Source organism: Uloborus diversus, chromosome 10 (assembly GCF_026930045.1).
Source record: "Uloborus diversus isolate 005 chromosome 10, Udiv.v.3.1, whole genome shotgun sequence".
NCBI lineage: Eukaryota > Metazoa > Arthropoda > Arachnida > Araneae > Uloboridae > Uloborus > Uloborus diversus.
The window spans coordinates 11,372,716-11,394,235 of NC_072740.1; the positions used below are offsets into that span (position 1 = coordinate 11,372,716).

The window sequence follows — 21,520 nt, forward strand, 5'->3', positions numbered from 1 at the left end:
AGCCAGACTTCCAGATGCTTCATTATTAAATGTCCAGAAAAAAAAGAAAATTGATTTTAGCTTTAATTTAGTTTTTTTTTTTTTTAATTGTATGTATGTAATTTAAAACATTTTTTTTCCTCGGTTTTTAAAGCAACGTTTTGCATTTAAAACTTAAAGCAGTGCATTATTGCATAAAATATAATGAACTACAAAATGTTGGTCACCTTACAGTTTTGAACACAGATAAAGAAGAAAAAAATAAATATAAATTATGTCTATGACAGTCACGACAGGAAACCACGTAATGGCTTATCAGTGAGAAAACATTTTACCCAGAATGCAATTTAGTATCTGAAGCAAATAGAAGTGCAGCAGTGAAATCGGGAAGCATTTGTCATTCTGTCACTAAAATGTGAATCGCTGCATACGTTTTCGCAAGACAAAATCCCATAATGGGATGCTCTGGAATTATTTTGGAACACGTAAGTCATATTTATTATCATTTTTAATCCATTTTAGTAGCAGTTTACTTTGAAGTTTAAATAAAGAGAAAGTAAAAATAAAGCTCATGAAATGGGGAAAGACGTGGCGGTGTGTTGAAAGAATTCTTTCGGGTGGTAAACATAACAAATACAAGTACATTTCGTCGTACGTTTTATAGTTTATTTGGCGAGTGTTGTGTTGCGCATTGTTGGTTTTATTTATCTCCATGAACGTCCCATTCACAAAAACGCTTGTTGTTTTTCGAATTGGTAACTGGGAATAGTTTTTATGTTTGTTGCTTGGAGTTTATTTTTCCATTTCGTAATTTCGAAAGTACTTTCAATATTTAGGTGGATTGCATGTAATCGGGACATTATATTTATTGCGCTCTCCGCGAAATGTAGCAAGTCCTAGTAGGAAAATTGTTTGATTTTTGCGTTGTTTATTTATTCAACACACCATTGTTTATTTATTAAAAAGTACCTTAAATGACGTAGTTATGAAGTTTAATTTTCCTTTCGTAATTTGGAAAGTACTTTTTATTAAGAAAATAAGTAAATAAATAATGACTTCTTCATTTGATAAATGTATTTTACTATCCCCAAGTGGTGAGGTGACTTATTTTTTTCCTTCTAGTGGTAACGCGGAGTGTATGGAACCCAAACATTAGATTTCTCGCACTCTTCACGAAATGTAGCAAATCAAAGTAGGAATTGTTTCAACGATTTTTGCACAATTATAATTATTTATTTATTTAAACACAACTAAAATCGTACCTTAAGAGTTGAAAATATTGAGTTTAATGTTCTATTTCTTAATTTGTAAAGGACTTTTCATTAGGAAAATAAATTAATAAATAATGATTTCTTCGTTTAATAAACTTATTTTAGTATCCCTAACTGGTGAGGTGACTTTTTTTCATTTAAGTGGAAAGGTCGAGTGTATGTAACCCCAATATTATAATTCCTGTGATCTGCACGAAATGTAGCAAATCCAAACAGAAAATTTCCAACAATATGCATTGTTTATTTATTCAAACACAACTGAAACAGTACCGTAAGTGACATAAATATAAATATAAAACCATACATATATAAATGTAAACGTAGCAAAACGTATAAATGCAAAAGTCCAACTCTTCTGGGATGCAAAACATCATTTCACCACATAAGCGTTGAGAACTTTTTTTGAAGTTAGTTACTGAATTACTAAATGAACAAAACATATTTTCTGAAGAACAAAGGTTTTAAGTTAATTTATTTCAGTCCATAATCAAATAAAGTGTGTAAAGGTACGCTTTCTGTTCTATACACAGAAAAGTTATACTGAAATGGAATTACTTTAAATCGGATCTTTTGTTTAATGTTGACTTTGCCAGTTGCTTTTGTGAACGAATAGCTACACAGCAGTGGCAAAATTAGTGAGAGTGCTATTGCTTGGAGTTTGAATAATCCTCACAAGTTGCGCTATTTAAAATGCTCCTTCTGAATGTTGTCTTGTCTATTTAGAATGTCATAGAGTTATAAAAGTACCTGTTATCTAATGAAACAGATTATTTTAATTGTATAAATAATAATTTTTCACAGGTTAATGCGTGAATATAAAGTACCTCATTTATGTTGAAACGAATATTTTAAGGAAATATTTGCTTATTACACTAATAATTTTTACACTAATCATAATTCTTAAATTAAACTTTTGTTTTGTTTATTGAATGAGAACGAAAAGAAAAAAAAATATTTTCTCTTTAAATTGAAGCATCACCAGTAAAACTGCAAAACCTTTTTTAGCGCTAGATTAGCGGTCACCAGCCGCCAATGGTAGCCATTGGTCTTTGGTAGCCATTTCATTGAAAATGGCTACCAAAGAATCCAGTCTTTGTCTCCTAAAAATGCGACCATGGTTTCTTTTGTTTTCGTTAAAATTATATCGTATAGCGTGCTATTACAACACGCTTTCCATTCTGACGCATTTAGCGCATCAGTAGACTCCACCTTGGCTACTTAATTCCGTGATAACTACCTTAAGATTAGTTATTTTTTGCGATAAATATAAATATTTAAGAAAAATGGTTACCAAAGGTCAAAAGTGGTGTCGAGATGTGTTGTTAAAATTGAAAGGAATCTGTCAAGTACAAAAAGCGTTTTCTAAATGTATTTCATCGTGAATTTTTCAAGTACAGTAGAACCTTAATTAACCGTGGGGAGCGAATCACCATCTAAAATTTAAAATTCAGGATAAAAGAGAATTAAAAATTACTGTCATTAAACCGCAGAAACTTTGAAATAAATATAAATAAATAGCATTTAAAATTATTTATTTTCTAAATTTACTTTAAACGAAAATTAAATAAAATCAATAAATAAATGAAATGAAATCGGTTAAACGGTGTACCGGATTTTAAACATTTCTAAGAAACGAAAGACATTAAGGAAGGTTTTCAAAAAAAAAAAAAAAAAAAACAGCTTTAAAAATGCATAACTTATAAGGTGAAAAAAAATAATTAATATTTATGCAGCGTTATTTTTTTCCTCCATTTCATATACGTGGCAAAGTGGTATGAGTGACTAATTTCCAAGAAAGCTGAAAATCAATAACATTTAAATTTTAGTATTGAATTAAAAACTTTTTCCAGTTCAATTTAATTACGAAGCACTTTCACGTGGCAGAACTACATGGAAATCATAATTTATAAAATAAAGATTTATTTGGAAATTGAAAAACTTTTTAAAATTGTATTTCCATTAAAGAACTTTTTCAAGTAAATAACGTCTAAAGACGAATATGACAGTTAAAATTTAAACGTTATTGATTATCTTAGATTTATTTTTCCTTTCTTACGGTAAAAAAAAGCTTAAGTAAATTTCTTTTTGCAGTAAAAAAGCTTCAGGCAAAATTAAAGAGTTTCAAAACATATAATTCAATTAAGGAACTTCCCAGAATAAATGAAGTTAAGCAAAGCAAACAACTTGTAACTTTGAAATTAACCTGTAACGTTATTCTGGATTTATTTAGAAAGTATTAGATTTCGAAATGACGTCATAATTACGTCATAGCAATGTGATTTACTAAACTGGGAAAAAAATTTCAACTCACTTTCATTTTTCCTTTTAAACTATTCTATCTGACAAACGAAATGCTGCAGAACGCCCAGTTGGGCCATTCCACGGAAAACGGTCATTTTGTCCCGCACGTGACGCATCATATATTTCATTAAAAATAATACTTTAAAATATTAATAAGCAATTTTTTTCTGCTTAACATATTAAAAACTTGTGTATGATTTCTTAAGCAAAAAATTTTGCCATTATCCTTGAAAATTATCACTTTTAAATTAAATATATCAACCGCCACGTGCGGGACTAAGGGTTGACTTTTTCTCGGAATAGCCCAGTTTGTCTTTGCGTAAGTAACACTTCCCTTGTGTGTGTGTCAATTAGATCAAGGTTGTTTAACTTTAACTCTAAACAACAAAAAAATTAAATTCTAATGATCTTACGAACGCTTACTTTGTCATATTTTTAAACTAAAATTATTTTTAAACTAAAACTATTGGTCTTAGGATATAGAAATGAAATTAGGTTGTTTAGTGCTTTAAAAAATGTGCAATGCCTGAAGGTAGTGTGTCTTGAAATGTAAAAACATTTTCCGGCGTCTATACTCAAGAGAGTTCAAAACACAATACTTGAACTCTTTACAAGAGTCTGATTAAGCGCTTTTTAATTTGAACTCAGACCATTTGTCTTTTAAAAACATTGCAGAAGTTAAAAAAATTGAAGAACGTTTGAAAATGAGTTAAAATGGGTTATTTCTTGAATTAAGTATGTTCTTGAATGTAACGTTTCATATGCTAATGACAAAGACTTGTCCTTTTTTTTTTTTTTTTTGTTTTCTAGTTTTTATTTCCATTTTTCTACGAAACAGCTTGATATCTGAAGATATACTTTGTATTGTAAAGGATTTCCAATACATCATTCGTTCGTTTTGACTTTTAGCAATCTTAATCCATAAATTGATTTTGGGAAAAGTAGTGTAGCACTGAAACTTTAAAGGGTGTGGCACAAGAAACGTAATGACTGCCATAAAAGTATGTATGGTAACTAGATAAAAAAGATAATTTCAAAAAAAAAAAAAAACTCATTCGAGTTTATTCTGTACTAATGTTCCCAATGTTGACGACAAAGATTTTCCCCCATTTTCTCATTTCTTTCTTTATTTAATTTCATTTTGTTAGGAATCAACTTGAATACCCCTGGAGTTATAAAGAACTTCGAATGTATCAACCGCTCGTTTTGGCTTCTAGTAATCTTAAACCATAAATTGGTTTTGGAGAAAATAATTTAGCATCAAAACATTAAATGGAATAATATTGGAAGATTGCACGAAACGAATCCTGATTGAAATCTATCTTTTAATCGAGATTTGAAAGTTTTTCAAGAAACTACACACAAACTCTTTAAAGTGTTTGTCTCTTCAGAAGTGTTATAAAAACTTCAAAAAATAATTAAAAATATGCTTTAATCGAAACTGTTTATTCTAAATGTGATACATATTTATATCAAAACAACATTAAAGTAAACAAAGTGTACCAACTTCGAGTTCAGAAGCTTCAGTTAAGAGCTTTCATGAGCAAACTATCAAATACTATTACATCTCCAAAACACTTGATAGAAGACTTATGTAAATCCAACATAGAGCTATGAAATGATCCAATAAACTTTATACCTTTCACTTGAACGTGAAAATAAGCACTTTAAGTTTTTGACTACTTTAATTAAAAAAAAGGTTTCGTTAATTTGACTACTTTAATTAAAAATACTTTCGTTTATTTGTTGAAAAGTCTTTTCAAGTTATCAGCAAATTTTGATCTTCTTAACTTAATTAGTATGAATTAAGTTTATTTTGAAACATTACTTAATGAACTGCTATTTACTCCACTTGACTTGGATGAGTTTTGTTAGTGCAATAATCATTAGACTCGTAATTGCTAAAATACGAGTATTTCACTCGTCATTTTTTGACTGTCACTCAGAAGAACTTTGATCCGTAATTTCTCCATTTTTAGCTTGCATGTTTATATTTTAATAGTATTATTGTGCCTATTGGCATAAAACTGAAGAAAATTGCTAGTGTTTTAAAGTTAATCGGAAATTAAGAAAATATAATGAAAACAATAAAAATGAATTGTTAAATTGTTTGAAGTTTACATCCCACTTAGGATACCTTTGAACCTTGTGAAAAATGGGATGTAAAACATATTTCTTCAATAAAAGTAGTGCAAATTTAATAAAAGTCGTGCAAAGAAACTACCTGTTTGCGCTTTATATAAACACAAGAATGAAATTTATGACATTGCGTACATTATCACAGTGTAAGAAGAGAGATTTCAACAAATTTACATCAGAATTCAAGCATATTTTCCGATCTGTAACTTCAGAATTATTGGATTATGCAATCAGCTGTGAATAGTGTTACAAATTCATTTTGAAAAATAAAAAAAATAAATAAAATAAAAAAAAAATTAAAAATTAATATTGTAACCTTGTTAGTAGAGAGCAGCATCGGGCTTTCTACAACTTCGTTTGAAGTCAAATGTACAAAAAATATGAAATGGATCAAAATTTACCCACATGGTTTAAATTTTCTCTAAATGGCTCAAGTTGAGATTAATTATTAAGTACTTGCTGCCTTATTTTGCCTGTAACATAAATTACGAAACGAAAATTTGAACGAGAAAAAATGTGGTAAAAGTTCAAACTTTAAGTGTAAAACATCGATAAGTTATCGCAAAATTCTAGACAACCTCAAAAAATGCAAAGCATCAAGTGACTGGAAATACTATATTAACCTTTTTTTAAAAAAATATGACTTGCCTTTCAAAGAAAACACTGTGTGAATAAAAATTTTTTGATTATTATTAACATAAAAATAAGCAAAGAAATTTTAAACTCGCTGTTTTTTTCTGAAACTACTCCATTTTTTCCCAAAAAATGCTTTAAAAATTCACACGTTATCGCAATGCTTATTAAATGTACATAAATATAGCTGTGTTTACGTTATGTATCATTACTGTAATGAATTACCAATGAAAGTTGAAAGTCTCCAACTTTGGTCTATCATGGTAACATATACATTACTACAATGCTTTTAACTATAAGGTTAAACTTACTGTATACATTAAAAAAAAAAAAAACATTTTTCCAAGCAGATTAAAAATTACAGTAATAAAATTGTCAAAATAATAAACCATATTAATGAGGCACGCAATCTGATCATTTTAAGAACTTAAGGGCAATATTTATCATAGCCGATTACACAAACTTTTAATATGTTAACGGCCCCGCAAATAGAAATAGTCCACCAAAATCATTATCAACATCTGTTTTTTCGCGGTCGGCTTGTGCTGTTAGGAAATCTTTCACCTGCTGTCGTTTTCTGCTATAGCGACTCCTAATGTCAGAAATAGCTTGTAAAGGTACAAGTAGGTAGTTCAATAAACGTTAAATACTGCATTATTATACTTAATGATTACCTGGCATGATTTATTTTCCTTCTTCCGTAGAGTAGGATTTTAATATTTTCTCACCTAATTCTCAAAACTTTACTAGATGTGTGAAAACATGTAGTTTGCTTAGGTATTTTCTAAACGTTTTGCTATTTTTTAAAAATTTATTCATTTATTATTATTTTTTTTTTTTTTATTCTTTTATCGTCAACAATATAATGCAATTTTTAAAATCAGTTTTATAAAATTACAAAAAAACTACTGTTGCATAAATTTGTTAATAAAATGCAGTTTTGTATCTGGGAAAAGAGAGCATGCACATGCGAACTTTTTTTTTTCTTTCTTTTTTCATTTCTTAATTTTTCAGAAAATATTATTAATTTTTCAGAGAAAAAATATCCACGAGAGTTGTTTTTCTTTTGGGTCTTTTTTTTTTTGAGATTTCTTTAAAAAATACCTTTTTATTTTATGGCATTACGCCCCAATAGAAGGCAACACGTGAACTGGAACTCAAGCTTGGAATTCATATGAACAAATTTAATCGACAGGCCACTCATCATATTTCAAAGAAAAACTCTTAATATGAAAAACATACTGTATTATAACTAGATATAACTAGTATATATTACTAGTATATCCATAAGGATATACCTGGTATATTACTGCATTGCTAGTCATATTCTTAAGAGACTAGAAATGAAAAACCCTGTCACGTAATTCATAATCGAAGTCACATAGAAAAAAAACTCGAAAAAACGGTGTCCATAGTTTTTTTTTGGTCTTTAGTTTGATACCTAATGTAATGGTTATCGATACTAATTTTATTTAAAGTAGTCACATTTCTTCTGCGAGTTGGACCGACAAATTCGACTCAAAATATCTTAAATGCTCCTTTTTTTTCAGCTTATTAAATGCAACCTAAATCTAGCATTTATTCCAAATGAAAGGCAAGATTCTCTACGTGGTTTAGTGTCAGGCAAAACCCTTTTAAATGACATCGACAAATACTTTACCACTCACTTTTAGGCAGGTGGTTACTTACTTTAGATTTAAGATCATACGTCTGCACTTAAAAGTCGAAAAGTAGCATCTTGTGATACATTTAAGTAAGCTATCTCTTACATGAGAATCAACTTCACTTTTTATGAAAATAATCTTAAATCCCACGGGCTACTTAAATTTGTAAAAAATTCCGGGAAACTATTCTAGTTCATTTGTGTTTTTGGCGAGAATGGTTTTTCATGTCTATTTTTATGCGGATTGATTTTGTTCTACCAACGAAATATGATATTTTATTTCTCTTACAAAGAACTAAGTAGCACTCCAGTTAAATTAATTTATAAGAATTTAAGTCATATTTCTCCACAATTTGTTATGCCTTGTTAAGTAATATCAATGGTATTATTGTCATTTTTAAATATCCTTACTTTTTTTATTTACATCCAAACATTTATCTAATGAAATATTATATTCCTTTAAAACACAGTTTTTATTACTGTTTTAAATCTAAAACACTAAATTAGCTGCATGAAATATGGAAAACCAGACCATAGATTAATAAAAGTCTTAATTACGTTTCGCTGTCTTCTTCCTTTCTTCCTGGAACTAAGAAATTACTAGTAAATGACTCTGATAAGAAACATCATTAGTATAGAAAGCTAATTTCTATTCTGAGATAAAATATTGTTTAACACGTGTAGCAATAACAACCTTCATTTAGTTTCACAGAAGGACATAAATTTCGAAAGTTCGATTTCTTCAATTGAAGCTTTCCTTTTATTTGTATTCTCATTTGCTTCTTGTACCAGTTAGAATTACTCTCAATATTAATTCTAACTGAGAAAATCTGAGCATGAATTCTTCAATTGCAACTTTTGCGTTTATGCCGGAAGTAATTATGCTTCAAGTTTCGGATTAGAGATAAGATTAGAGATTCTGATTATAGTCACTTTCGTTGAATGCATTTTTTACATCGAATTTACGCTTCGGCTAAAGTATTCAGCTAATCGTTTTTAATTCATTACAACAATTTAAAGGTTATTTTCTAAATTTGAAAGGATTATTTTAAGGCCTGAGTTTTATTTGAAAATTCAACACGGAAAACATCAGTAAAAACTTTATTTGTGTGAATAACGTTGGTAGAGAAATATTTCCCATCCAACTTTTGTAAGTAAATTGGTTCTGTAGATATTTATGTTATACTAGTGTGTGGTTTATAGCATTATAAAAGTTTTTACACACACACACACACACACATATATATATATATATATATATATATATATATATATATATATATATATATATATATATGTATGTATGTATGTATATATACAGTCGACTCTCGATAGCTCAAATCTTTATAACTATGACATTCCTTTATTGCAAAATTTCCCTTCAGTACCAAAATAATGTAGCCTTTTTAATACAAAGTTGTCTCTTTATCTCGAATGCACTTCTTTAAGTCAAAGGTTTTACAAGAGTTTCGTTTTCATTTTATGCATAATAATGCAGCCAAAATAAGGGAAAAGAGAGTTTTTCCCCCTTTAACACATTGCTTTGCTTATCAGCTTGCATAAGAGGGATAATTTATTTACAATAGTACTCCTGAATACGCAGTGCTGTATGATTGCGTGAAAAGTAGCCGAATGAAAGTTTAAACCGTTAGCCGATCGGTTGACGATTTAAACTTTCATTTGCTGGCTATTCTGTGAGAGACTTAAAATTTTGGCAAATATTGAAAAAAGTAGCTTTTATTTTCTGTGTGACTCAAATAACCGTACGTTTAAGACAAGAAGGTCTTTAGAAGCAATGTAAACTAAAGTCAAGAGAAAAGAAATTGGATCTAAGACAGAAACAGTAGTTAAAACTGCTTTAAGAGCTGTGTTTTCAGAAACAGCAATGATAACGAAGCAAAAGTGATTGGAGATTGGGATTGTTTCAATCTTTGTTGATGTGATTTGGGTGGAAAAGAAAGATTACTTGAACTTTCAGAAAAGTGTAACTACGTGTGAATCCTTGTCCTACGAAGCGATTGTGCAAGCTGTTCATGGAGATGAATAACATGTATTTATTGTAATTATTTTGTGAAATAATACTCCAGACAAGGAAAAGCAATGTCCTCGCACTTAAGAAGAAAACTTTTCATGGGCCTGTCATTCCCTTTTTTCTTAAGCAGAGTCCACCTCCATGGCATGCATAATTAAAATGTTGGCATGCACATTTATTTCTTAGCTTTTTAGCCTTACACGTAAGAAAAAAAGGATTAATGTTGTTTTAAACAAACATATTTTACCTTAATGAGTACTTCATTTCATTCTTTAGTCGTCCATCCATTTTCGTCCATCATACTATCTGCAGAAAGAAAATATGAAGTATATTGGCAAAACCTTAAAGAGGGAGTTCGAGTACCATCTCGATGTAACTAATTCCTATCATATCTCTCCAGAAAGCTATTAAAGCATAACGAGATAGTGGGAGGTAGAATAATATCATGAAAACTAGATCGTTAATAGAGACTCATTGGCTTAAATGCCCACTTACAGAAATGCGATTCGAACTGGAAAGCAATAACCGTTTCCCTGAAGAGAGAACTTTACCTCTAAATTCCCTCTAGTTAGTTGCATAAATACTAAACATATATCATAATATCAAAGTTAAAATTGGTAGTAAAATTATTTTGTTTATTTTAAGGTAGGATTTGGTAAACCTTCATTCATATAAATTGGATAATTTCTTTAATGACTAAAGTAAACTTTTCAAAAACGAAAAAAAATAGCTTTCATTCCACAGAAGGCAAAACAGAATCATTGAACTTATATTAACTAAATAACATCTGTAAATATCGTAATTTTCTGTGTAGGTATTTTATAAACTATTATAATATTTAGAACACACAAGATCAACTTCTGATTTTTGATTGTCTGCCTGTTTACATTATCCAGATAGAAGATATGAAAATCAAAACTTGTTTCAGATGAAGGGGTGTCAAAATTTGACTGTTTTTTCCTGGAACACTACTATAATTTTAAATCTGGACAAGCGGCAAATTGGCGCTTTGGTCAAAAGTGGTTAAATTTTCTTTTTCACGACGGCAGGCTAAGCTTATTTTGCAAATAGGCCAAATACATACCTTCCAACTCTACTGGTTCCTGGATTTTGAGCATTTCTCCCGGTATCACGATTTTTATTAAAAATCTACAGGATTTTATAAATCTTTGAAAATCCCTTTATTTAGGGAGTTTTGTGTAAAACATCCTGTAAAATTGTGCTTCGAAAGATTCACCAGACGTATGTACACTATTGTTTAAAAGCTTCCAGCTAAAATTCAAACTTTAATACACCAAAATCTGTTTCAAAAGGTCACCAAGTATTTTCCTGATTTTTATAGCTTTCTTTCAAGATTAGTATTACGTTACGGAGATGTCAAGGACTGAAAATTTCTCTCGCGGTAAATCAAATGTGCACATTCCAGTTCTAACTAGTTTGATTCAAGTGGTATTTTGTTTGTAAAAACGTTGATGTTTTGTTTGATTTTAGTAAACACGACACACTTAACGTACATCAATCACGGTTAATTAACAGTAATCTTAGCTTTGCAACACAAATTCTACTAAAAAGATGCTGAAGAAATTGCGTTCAGTTCGGCTGATATTGTCTTCGTACTTGAAGCAGAACTTTCAACAAAACTGCCATTTCAATTCTGTTATCCCATTTTTCTAACCTGAAATTGGTTTTTTGGAAAAATATTGTCTGGTTTTTTCAACATTCATTGTCTTTTCACCTCTATTTCTTTTTGAAGTGAAAACTTCTTTAGAGATGTTGGGCATTTTTTGAGATGAGGTAAAAACAATTGACGCGACACTCACCGATACCAGAAATGCAGCGCATGCGCAGGTTTTGAAGTGCAAACTTCTTTAGGCACGTTGGGCATCTTTAAGCGAGCACCCGGTTGGCCAAATGGCTAAGGCGCTCGACTGCGGACTTGGACTTCGAGTTCAGGCCTTAGGTTCGAATATTCATTTTTTTCCTTTTTTTACTTTCGCGAGTCCTTCTCAAATATTGTAGAAAACTAATAAATATGTAGTAGTTGCTTTTACACTTCACCACCTAAGTCTATAAGCGCAATACAAGAATTTTTGAATAAAACTGTATTTACTTATTCCAAAGACGCTTCTGCATTACTTTCTAATAAAATTGGAAAGAAATTTGATTATTTGCCAATAATTTTGAGTGGAGATTTTAACATCAACTTTGCAGATAATAAAAATCTACCATTAATTGATTTTTTTAAATAGAGAATTTGATTTAACGATGTCCAATGATCGCAATTTTAACACAACGAAGTATAAAACTACAATTTTGATGCAGTCTTCCACGATATTTAAATAGATTCTAATGAAAATTTGTTGTTTTCCTACCTTAGTTACCATAAACCGATATCGTGTCGATTTTCAAATATAATGATAATAATGATAATGATGGAAGAGTTGTTGAAATTGCGGATGAAAATTCATAAATTTCATTGGCATTCATTTCAAACAATACCAATTAACTAAATTTCATATTTCATGTATTTGTAAATTTGCGTTATAAGCAATATATTGCAATTTTTGTACGTAAAATAATATGCATTATTTTTATGTACAACAGTGCATTACATGAAAACTGTAATAATTTTTGTAGCAGTAATTTATAATAATGAATAAAAAAAACTCTTCATTTAAAAATATTTCCTGTGATTAATAAAATATTTCCTAACTATTTAAAAATACACACGTAATTGTTCAAGTTTTCACTTCTGTCGGTACTCCAGGAGTGCCTTTTTTTCTATTTTTTTTTTTTCCAAAAAGGATTTCAGTAGAGATTGTAAAAATGAAATGCCCCTTATCAAAATCTTAATCTCAGCGACTTAGGGTGTATAAATTTAAAGGCAAATACATACTTTAGAAGATTTTGCACTTAAATATATTTTGTCATTATCCTGATTTTTTTTTTAATTACCAGCTGACGAACGAAATACCAATACTGCGAAGTAGACGAGCAACTGAGAATACGCTCTTAATATTTTTTAGAATAAAATAGCAATATAAGCTTTTATAAAATGCTATGAGTTTCGAATTGTGTGGCTTCGGATGCAGCTGCCAAGTATTAATAATGTGTAATCTGTCAAGGTACATTAATCAAAGCATCTAAGCTCCATCCATTTATTTTCATAAGTCCCTACCCCAGTTGACTCCAACTATAAATCGCTCTCCACGGTGTAGAAATATAAATGGAATCATGTAGCCAAATAGCCTACAAATATAATCTGAGAAAGTAACTAAAATCATAATCGACATCTATATAATATCTACCCCATATCTACCCCAGTTGACTCCAACTATAAATCGCTCTCCACGGTGTAGAAATATAAATGGAATCATGTAGCCAAATAGCCTACAAATATAATCTGAGAAAGTAACTAAAATCATAATCGACATCTATATAATATTTGTTGTTGATTGTCTCACTCATGTCTGCGTTGTTTCTAGCATATTCCATATGTTTCTTGCCCCTCAAATTATTACAAATATCTTGAAAATGATTTTCAACTGCTTTCGAAGAGGAATGAGAGAAATTCTATGAATTGTTCTTATGTGCTTCTATCGTGTGCGAAGATTCCAAATTCTTATAGATTTAAAAAAAAGAAAAAAAAATACAACGAGAAACGATTGTTTCTAAAATGTATCCATGAAAATATAAATAAAAAATGGGCAGATGCTTTTAATCATGCCTGTGGATCCGCTTTAATCTGATTGTCTTGGCAAGGGAGTAAAGGTGCTGTTGCAATGCGAATTGATTTTTTAATGTTTATCAATTTCACTTCTCTCAAGTGTTGCAACACAGCGTCTCCTTTAAATTGCTGTAATGCGATTCTCTGTGAGAGTTTTTTTTTTTTTTTTTTGAATAAATCATCCTAGTGTATGTCAGAAAATGTTTTAGAATAGATCATATTTATTTACATATTTCACATAAATGCCTTTAGACACGTAAATTCACTCACACGTACATACACACACGCACGTGCACGCACGCACACAATGAATGAGTTTAATATTTTTGGTTTTTAACTGGTCACGGGATAACTGGGGTATTTTTTTCTGTTTTTTGAAATAGAAAACAAAGACTTTAACCTACTGGAAGCATGAGTGGAGGTTTTTTCCTATGTAATCTTAAATTTTTGAGCAAGTTTCTTTCTGTTACTAGATGGTATTTTTTCACGTTTGACTTTTATATTTCCTCCTTAAGCTTTTATTCTGCTGAAATGATTTTTTGCACTTGATCCCAGTTGTCTTCGTTTCGTTTTCTGTCCTTTTCAAGATTCCTTTTAAATCACAGAAGGTTGCATAATATTTTTAAGGTAGCACTTTAAGAGGAACCAAAAGCGGGGGGCAAATAAAAAGCAAAAACCTCTAGTATTGTAGTATTCCACTACAAACATTAAGTGAATAATATTTCAATTTCGGAAATGGGTTTCTGGAGAGGTGTCATTACAATAATAATCCAACTTGAGTGAGACATTATTTTCCTTTCTCCCTAGTAGGAACTGGTTCTATTGATTCAGATGGTGATGTTTGCTATGGTTTCTAAGAAAAAGATACGTGAGTAGATTCATATTTCAAAAAGCAAAGATTTTTTTAAAAGAAAACTGATGTAGAAGAAGTGTTGAAAGTTTTATGGCTCAGAGCTGTCGTCGTGAGATTTTTGGATATGCAAACAGCGAAGAAATAAAATTTTGAAATGGAAGGAATTGCTGGTACAAAGGAAAGAGATGTTTTCTTTCGACAAAGTTTCTTGAAAAGAAAATTACCCATCGGATCTTGCTCTAGTGTTTTTAAAATATATATATATATTCAATTACCTTACCCCCCCCCCCTCACAAACATACACGCATGAAAAAAAAGGCTGCGGAAATTAATAAGCTTTGATGAAATTATATGAATGTAACTGCATCTATCTATATTTGGTCCTATTCTTGGGTCAAAGTTTCTTGATTTTGTTAACATTAGATTTTTCTTATATAGTACATTTAGTAATTATTTCAAGAAAATCAATAAAATGTACATAAATATGATAAATTTAAATTCATGAATGAACGGAATGGTTAGCATGCGAAAGCGATAAAAGCGAGAAATTTAATACTCGGAAGTCTTTAAGTTGAGAACATAAATTTGAATAGTTTACAAAATAATTCAATTACAAAAAAAAAAAAAATAAGTTTTGTTTTTCTAATAAGTCTCATTCATAGGTATTGTATTCAAATTTTATTAAAAAAATAATTAAGTAATAGTTTGGATTTTATGATTAAACCAATGATAGATTAGAAATAAGCAGCGGTTGTACTGAAATGCTCCCTGAAAAGGAGTTACAACATTTTTTTTTTTGTCTACTTTTTATGAGAATGTTTCTTTTCGGAGTAAACTTGAAAAAATACGTTAGTTTTAAAAACTAAAAACCATTTTACACAAATAAATCCGCAAAAATATTGACGAAAAGTAGAGCACTGCTAAAAATCTAAGATTAGTATCTGTATAAACACAACATGTAGTGACTTGGAAAATATTCGCATATGACAATCACAGGCTAAGAAACTATGAGAACATTAGAGTTTAAAATGAGATCATTTTCGAAAATCAAGCTTTAATCAGTGTGAAAGTCTTATTCTCTTCATTTTTTAAAGTCTCAAAAATATAATTGGCCCTTAAAAGAATGCCACCAGTGGAAAACACAAAACAGCTTTTGAGCTATAAAAAGCAAAATAAGAGTTTTATAATGATATGTAGGAAGTCTAAGGTTCTTAATTTTATCTTTAAAAAATTGTTTCGCATTTAATTAATAACTTTAAACAAGATAAACAAATATTACATTTAATAAATGTGTCACCTATGTCTTCATAGCAGGTTAACTTCGGTAAAAAAAATGATAATTAGATGCATGCAATTTTGCTGTTTGTATTCCATTGTCAGCCATCTGTATATATATATATATATATATATATATATATATATATATTATATCAGGCACGTGCAGTGGCCCAAGCAGCTGTAATATTATTATTGTCTTTATATTATTATTTATATTTCATAGTATTTGGTTGTAGTACATCTGTGTTTTCTGATAAAAGCGTGTTAGTTCTAGTAACTGTCATGTTGAATAGAGCATTTTTGTGCAGCAAAAATAATGTAATACATATACTACATAACTGATTAATTACAAAAATACATTATAAATGCATATAGCAACACGTTAAGATAACAAATAATTACAAACTGGAGTCGAAAATATGCAGCGTTATAAAATACTACTAAAATACCACGAAGTTTAGAGTTTTTAGAAGCAAATACTGCATTTATTTTAAGTCTATTTATCAATGAATTTCATTCATCGTTCATTAGCAGCAAAATATTCAACTACAGAATAGGAAACGTGTTTCTTTCTTTCAGATCATTTAACAGTTCCCATTCAATCGAAGTTAGTCCAAAACTGGAAAGCAGCTTTTGTCCTGTCAATATCTAAAAAAAGCAAAGAAACCGGACTATTTGGGGAAAAAAAGGCCAATCTGGCAACCCTACAATCTCCCCATGCATGGAAGTGCTTGCTTGGTTTCGAATTTGAAGAAGTGCAGACAGTGGTCTTTTAGCATTGGATAAGAGCCATGGCGACATTTTGTTTTCATGGATATACCTCTGCATTCGCTCTTATACATGGGTTCTACTGCGGTTTTTCTCTTTCGTTGGTCCGGGGAAACTTGCTTCGGGGAAACGGTCATTTGAGACTAATAAATGTTTTTTTAGCTTATTTTCAGTGGAAGTCAAGATAAGAGTATTATAATTCATACTTCTTGTCAATTATGAGCATACAAATGAGAAATGTAAAATACTTTTGGAGTGCCCAAGCTCTGATTGGTTTGCTTGGGCGCTGTCACTGATATACCATAGTATAGCCAGAATATATTCTGCATGCATGTGACATTTGTACCTGTTTTTTCTGTGTGATTCTCTGGAAAATGCAAGAATTGTGCATTTAATTTAAAACTCCAAAACATTTCCGAATAAACAATGTACCGAAGTGTTTTTGTCCGATCTAACATTATTTGGACTTACTTGAATATATTTCTTTGAGAACTAAACTTTCAGAACAGAAAAAAAATTGTGGAAATCAAATGCATGACAAAAATTATTTTCTGTACATCGAAATAAAATTAAGTATATGAAATGCATCCGTATAGAATTGAAACCAATTTGATTTTTCAGAAAAAATAATTGTGTTTACACAGCGTAAAATCATTTGATGTGATGTAATTAAGCGTAAATGGAGAAAAGCATTGAAATTCCTCGGAGTTTATAGGATTCAAAGATAGCATAAGAAAACAATTTTTAAGGAAATCATTCGCGAAGAAATATAATTAACTGTTTTATCCGTAGATATCTCGAATGGGAATAGAATTAATTTCCAGTTCTTGAAATTCATTTTGATACATTATCTATCCGTGAATTTATTTATTCTTAGATTTCTTAAAGTTTGGAATACTTAGAAACATGTTGACTGTTTCGTGGAAGTAAATTTATAAACCGTCTACTTAACTGTGCCAAAATTTCAACTTGTAAATAATGCTCTTTTCCAATGAAACTCTGAAACCAAGAGCAGATTTATTATCCATAGTTTTCGATCACTTCATTTCTAACTATAGCTTAAGCGAAAAAACCTTAGTTTTACAGTATGAAAATAAGTTCTAGAACGGTAGAATTAAGGTAGTACCAATAATAAAAATGGTGACTAAACGGAAGAGAAATATCATGTATGCAGATTTATAACATTTCAAGGTTTCTATGCGTTAAATAGTAATAGTTTTCTGATCAGGTTAAATTACTGTAAATAAAACAGAAAGTTTGTCTATGTTTTTACCCGTTGAGTCAATGTTCATAAAATCTTTCTTTTTTTCTTTTTTCCGATTCCACACTTGATCAAGCTTTTCTTTTTGAGATTTTGATTTGAGTTTCAAATATTTTAATTTCTTTTTTACCATATTTTTTGAGCTTATTTCAATTTTTTTAAACAAGATTTCTAAACTGGAAGACAGTTCATATGTGTTTCTTATATATTATATATATATATATATATATATATATATATATATATATATATATATATATATATATATATATATTATATATATATATATATATATATATATATATATATATATATATATATATATATATATATATATATATATATATATATATATATATATATATATATATATATATATATATATATATATATATATATATATATATATATATATATATATATATATATATATATATATATATATTATATATATATATATATATATATATATATATATATATATATATATATATATATATATATATATATATTTATATATATATATATATTTATATATATATATATATATTTATATATATATATATTATATATTATACATGTATATATATATATATATATATATATATATATATATATATATATATATATATATATATATATATATATATATATTTATACATGTATATATATATATATATATATATATATATATATATATATATATGTATATATATATTAAATAGTCAGGGTTTTTCTTTTCTTTCTTTTTTCAATTTTTACTGCAGACAAGACCGCGACGGCAAAGTAACGGATATCATCAAACATAGTATGAGCAGCATAAATACGTCACCAGCCGATGACTGGGAGCGGCTACTATCACGTATATTTGAACATAAATTTTGATTTCATGTGGCGCAATTTTAAGCTTTTAATCTGAAAAAAAACTTGATTAGATTTCTTTGAAAATCTACTTAAAGAGGAAAATCCTCCATGTTTTGCAGTTTTATACTTAGAGTTCTAATTTGAAATTTAATTCTAAATCACACAACTTCAAAGATATAATTGGGAAATGAGATATTGATTCGTGAATCATTTGACCAGTCATTTTAAATACTATAAAAGCACTTTCATTTACAAATGCTGAAATATAAAGGATACCTTTTGCATCAATATGGAATATAATTTTTAATAATATTTTCTTTTCAATTGAAATTCCGGGAATTTCATATAGTAGTAACTTTTCTTTTCTTTGATTTTCAACACAACTCATGAGATTGGCATCTTTCTTTAACACCAGATCTAATTTTTAAAACATAAATAAATGACTACGAATGCTTTTTTTTAGTGTACCAAATGTAAGAATAAATGCAGCTTGCAAATGTCACACTTTTCAGCACATTTTTAAAAACTTTTAGATTTATAATGTAACAAATAATATGTAATATAATACGGATTCTTTTTGTTATAAAAAATTTTATATTTAAGAATATTTTTTTATTATTTTAATAAATAGTTTCATGGAATACATTTTGTAAAATAACTCATTGTAAAATCAAATATATCTCCTAAAACAGTCTTTTACGTAAGTTAGTTTTATTCAGTCCCTTAACTAATTAAGAAAAGATTATTTTTAATTAAGTTGAAAGCTCAGCTAATTAATTGAACTTAATTACTTTCCCTAAAATTAAGCTTTTGTTGTGTAGGAGGATGTCCCATGGAAATGTCGTTTTATGATTAAACTATAATTTTCTTAAATATTCATGCTTGATTATTGAAACTAAGAAGAGTGAATTGCCTAGACGCTGTTCAACACTTTTAATTTATTTAAATGGATTTAATTAAAAGCAAAGCATTGATTTTTTTGTAAGCCCATGAATAGAAGTTCATTTAACTAGGCTCTTTTAAAATTGCATACGTACTTAGTTCTAATGAAGTTATAGACAGTTTACTTTAAAGACTATTTTTACATGTTTATTCGCAGGGTTTCCTTATAATAGATTCTTTTCTTAGTTTTTCAAGATTCTGAAAAAAAAATAAATACAATGCGTACTTTTGCTTTACAGCAAAAATACTAAACTCAATAAATTGACACATTGCTCCAGTTTTTAAACATGGGAAGATATATAAGACATTAGCCTGGAGATCACTTTTTAACTTAGGGTGATACAACTAGCTGAGTCGTGTGAAACGTTAGCTCTCGGCAACAGTAATTCAAAAGTCAAACTTTTAATAAAGGAAACTTCTCGAAAAACAGCCAAATATGAACAGTTCGGTTTTTTTTTTTTTTTTTTTGCCAATTGCGGTGAAAAAAAGCTTTAATAAGATCCCTTTTTTTTGTAGACATAAGAAGTATTATGGAAGCACAAACACAAAACACACCCCCTAAACATATATTGTCTATGATACTGAGACTTATGATCGGCATCAGTTTTAAACCAATATTGTGACTAATCTCATCTAATATTGGATTGAAGTTGAATATTTGAGTTTCTTAAATTATTCAAGCATTAGTGCAATTTTAATTGTATAAATTGTTTACTTGTAAATAACAAACTCTACAATTCTTATTAAAATTTTAAATTAATTTTTCACTTTATTAGCTTTTAAACTCTTCTTTAAAGTTACTTTTTAAATACCTTTAACAAAGCATCTCCATCTTGATCAATTACTCAATTTCACTAATCTAAAAGCATGTTCACCTAAACATCAATATTTTGACTGATACTATTTCCGGGATGTAATTACTTTTAAACGATATTCTACTAAACCTTAATGTCTTTTTCAAAGCTGCTTGGAAATAATTACGCTCTTAACGGTTATTTGAGCATTTAAAGAGAATTAATACCATGCAATAATTTTGATTTAAGTTTTAGTTTCAGTATTAGAAAAATTTATTACTAAATACCTTTACTCCTAAATGATACGTAAATATGAATATTTTATTAAAGAATACCTCAGATTCAATTTATATGTAAGAGATATTTTGTATATATATATATATATATATATATATATATATATATATATATATATATATATATATATATATATATATATATATATATATATATATATATATATATATATATATATATATATATATATATATATATCAGCATCAGAGGTGAATTGGCGACGGAATGATTTTCCAATACCTCTTTTCTGGAAAAATCAATTCCCTTGTTTCACATGAAATAGTTTCAGATACAAGACTAAGTAATTTCTCAGCCTGTACAAGTTTATTCAAAAGTATCTGCACCCCTTTTGTGCCCATTTTCGCTTTTCTTCTTTACCTTGAAAATAATAATAAAAAAAAGCTTTTGCTTTATTTTCGTCGGATTACCTTCTGTAGCATTTGTTTTAGCAGTCGGTCATCTTTTAACTCTCACAAAATTCATGAAATGCCGATTCCCATAGAAGTAAATTTTCAGAGGAGTTGATTGATTAAAAATTTCAGTTTGATTAAAGGTGTAATATACGCAAAAATTTTGCAAGCTATCAAAAATTAAGATATTCATCTTATTCTTCCAGAATAGGAGCAACATTTTCAAAACAAACACCATCGGCGAAAACGAACACTTCACAAAAATTGCATTAGCAAAAATGAAATTTTAACGAAAAAACGCGATTGCA

The 21,520-nt window shown here is 28.7% G+C and overlaps 1 protein-coding gene across 2 annotated transcripts in view; it reads left to right on the forward strand.

The window, feature by feature from the left end:
* The window catches only part of LOC129231479 (synaptotagmin-5-like), a 174,542-nt gene that overhangs the window by 63,983 nt on the left and 89,039 nt on the right, over nt 1–21,520 (forward strand). The window contains exon 1 of one of the 2 annotated variants that reach the window (XM_054865805.1): nt 351–464. The exons of the other annotated variant lie outside the window; for it this stretch is intronic. The gene's annotated coding sequence lies outside the window, so the exon portion shown is untranslated. Of the gene's footprint in view, nt 1–350; nt 465–21,520 lie in introns of those variants that run through there. 2 annotated transcript variants of the gene reach the window in all.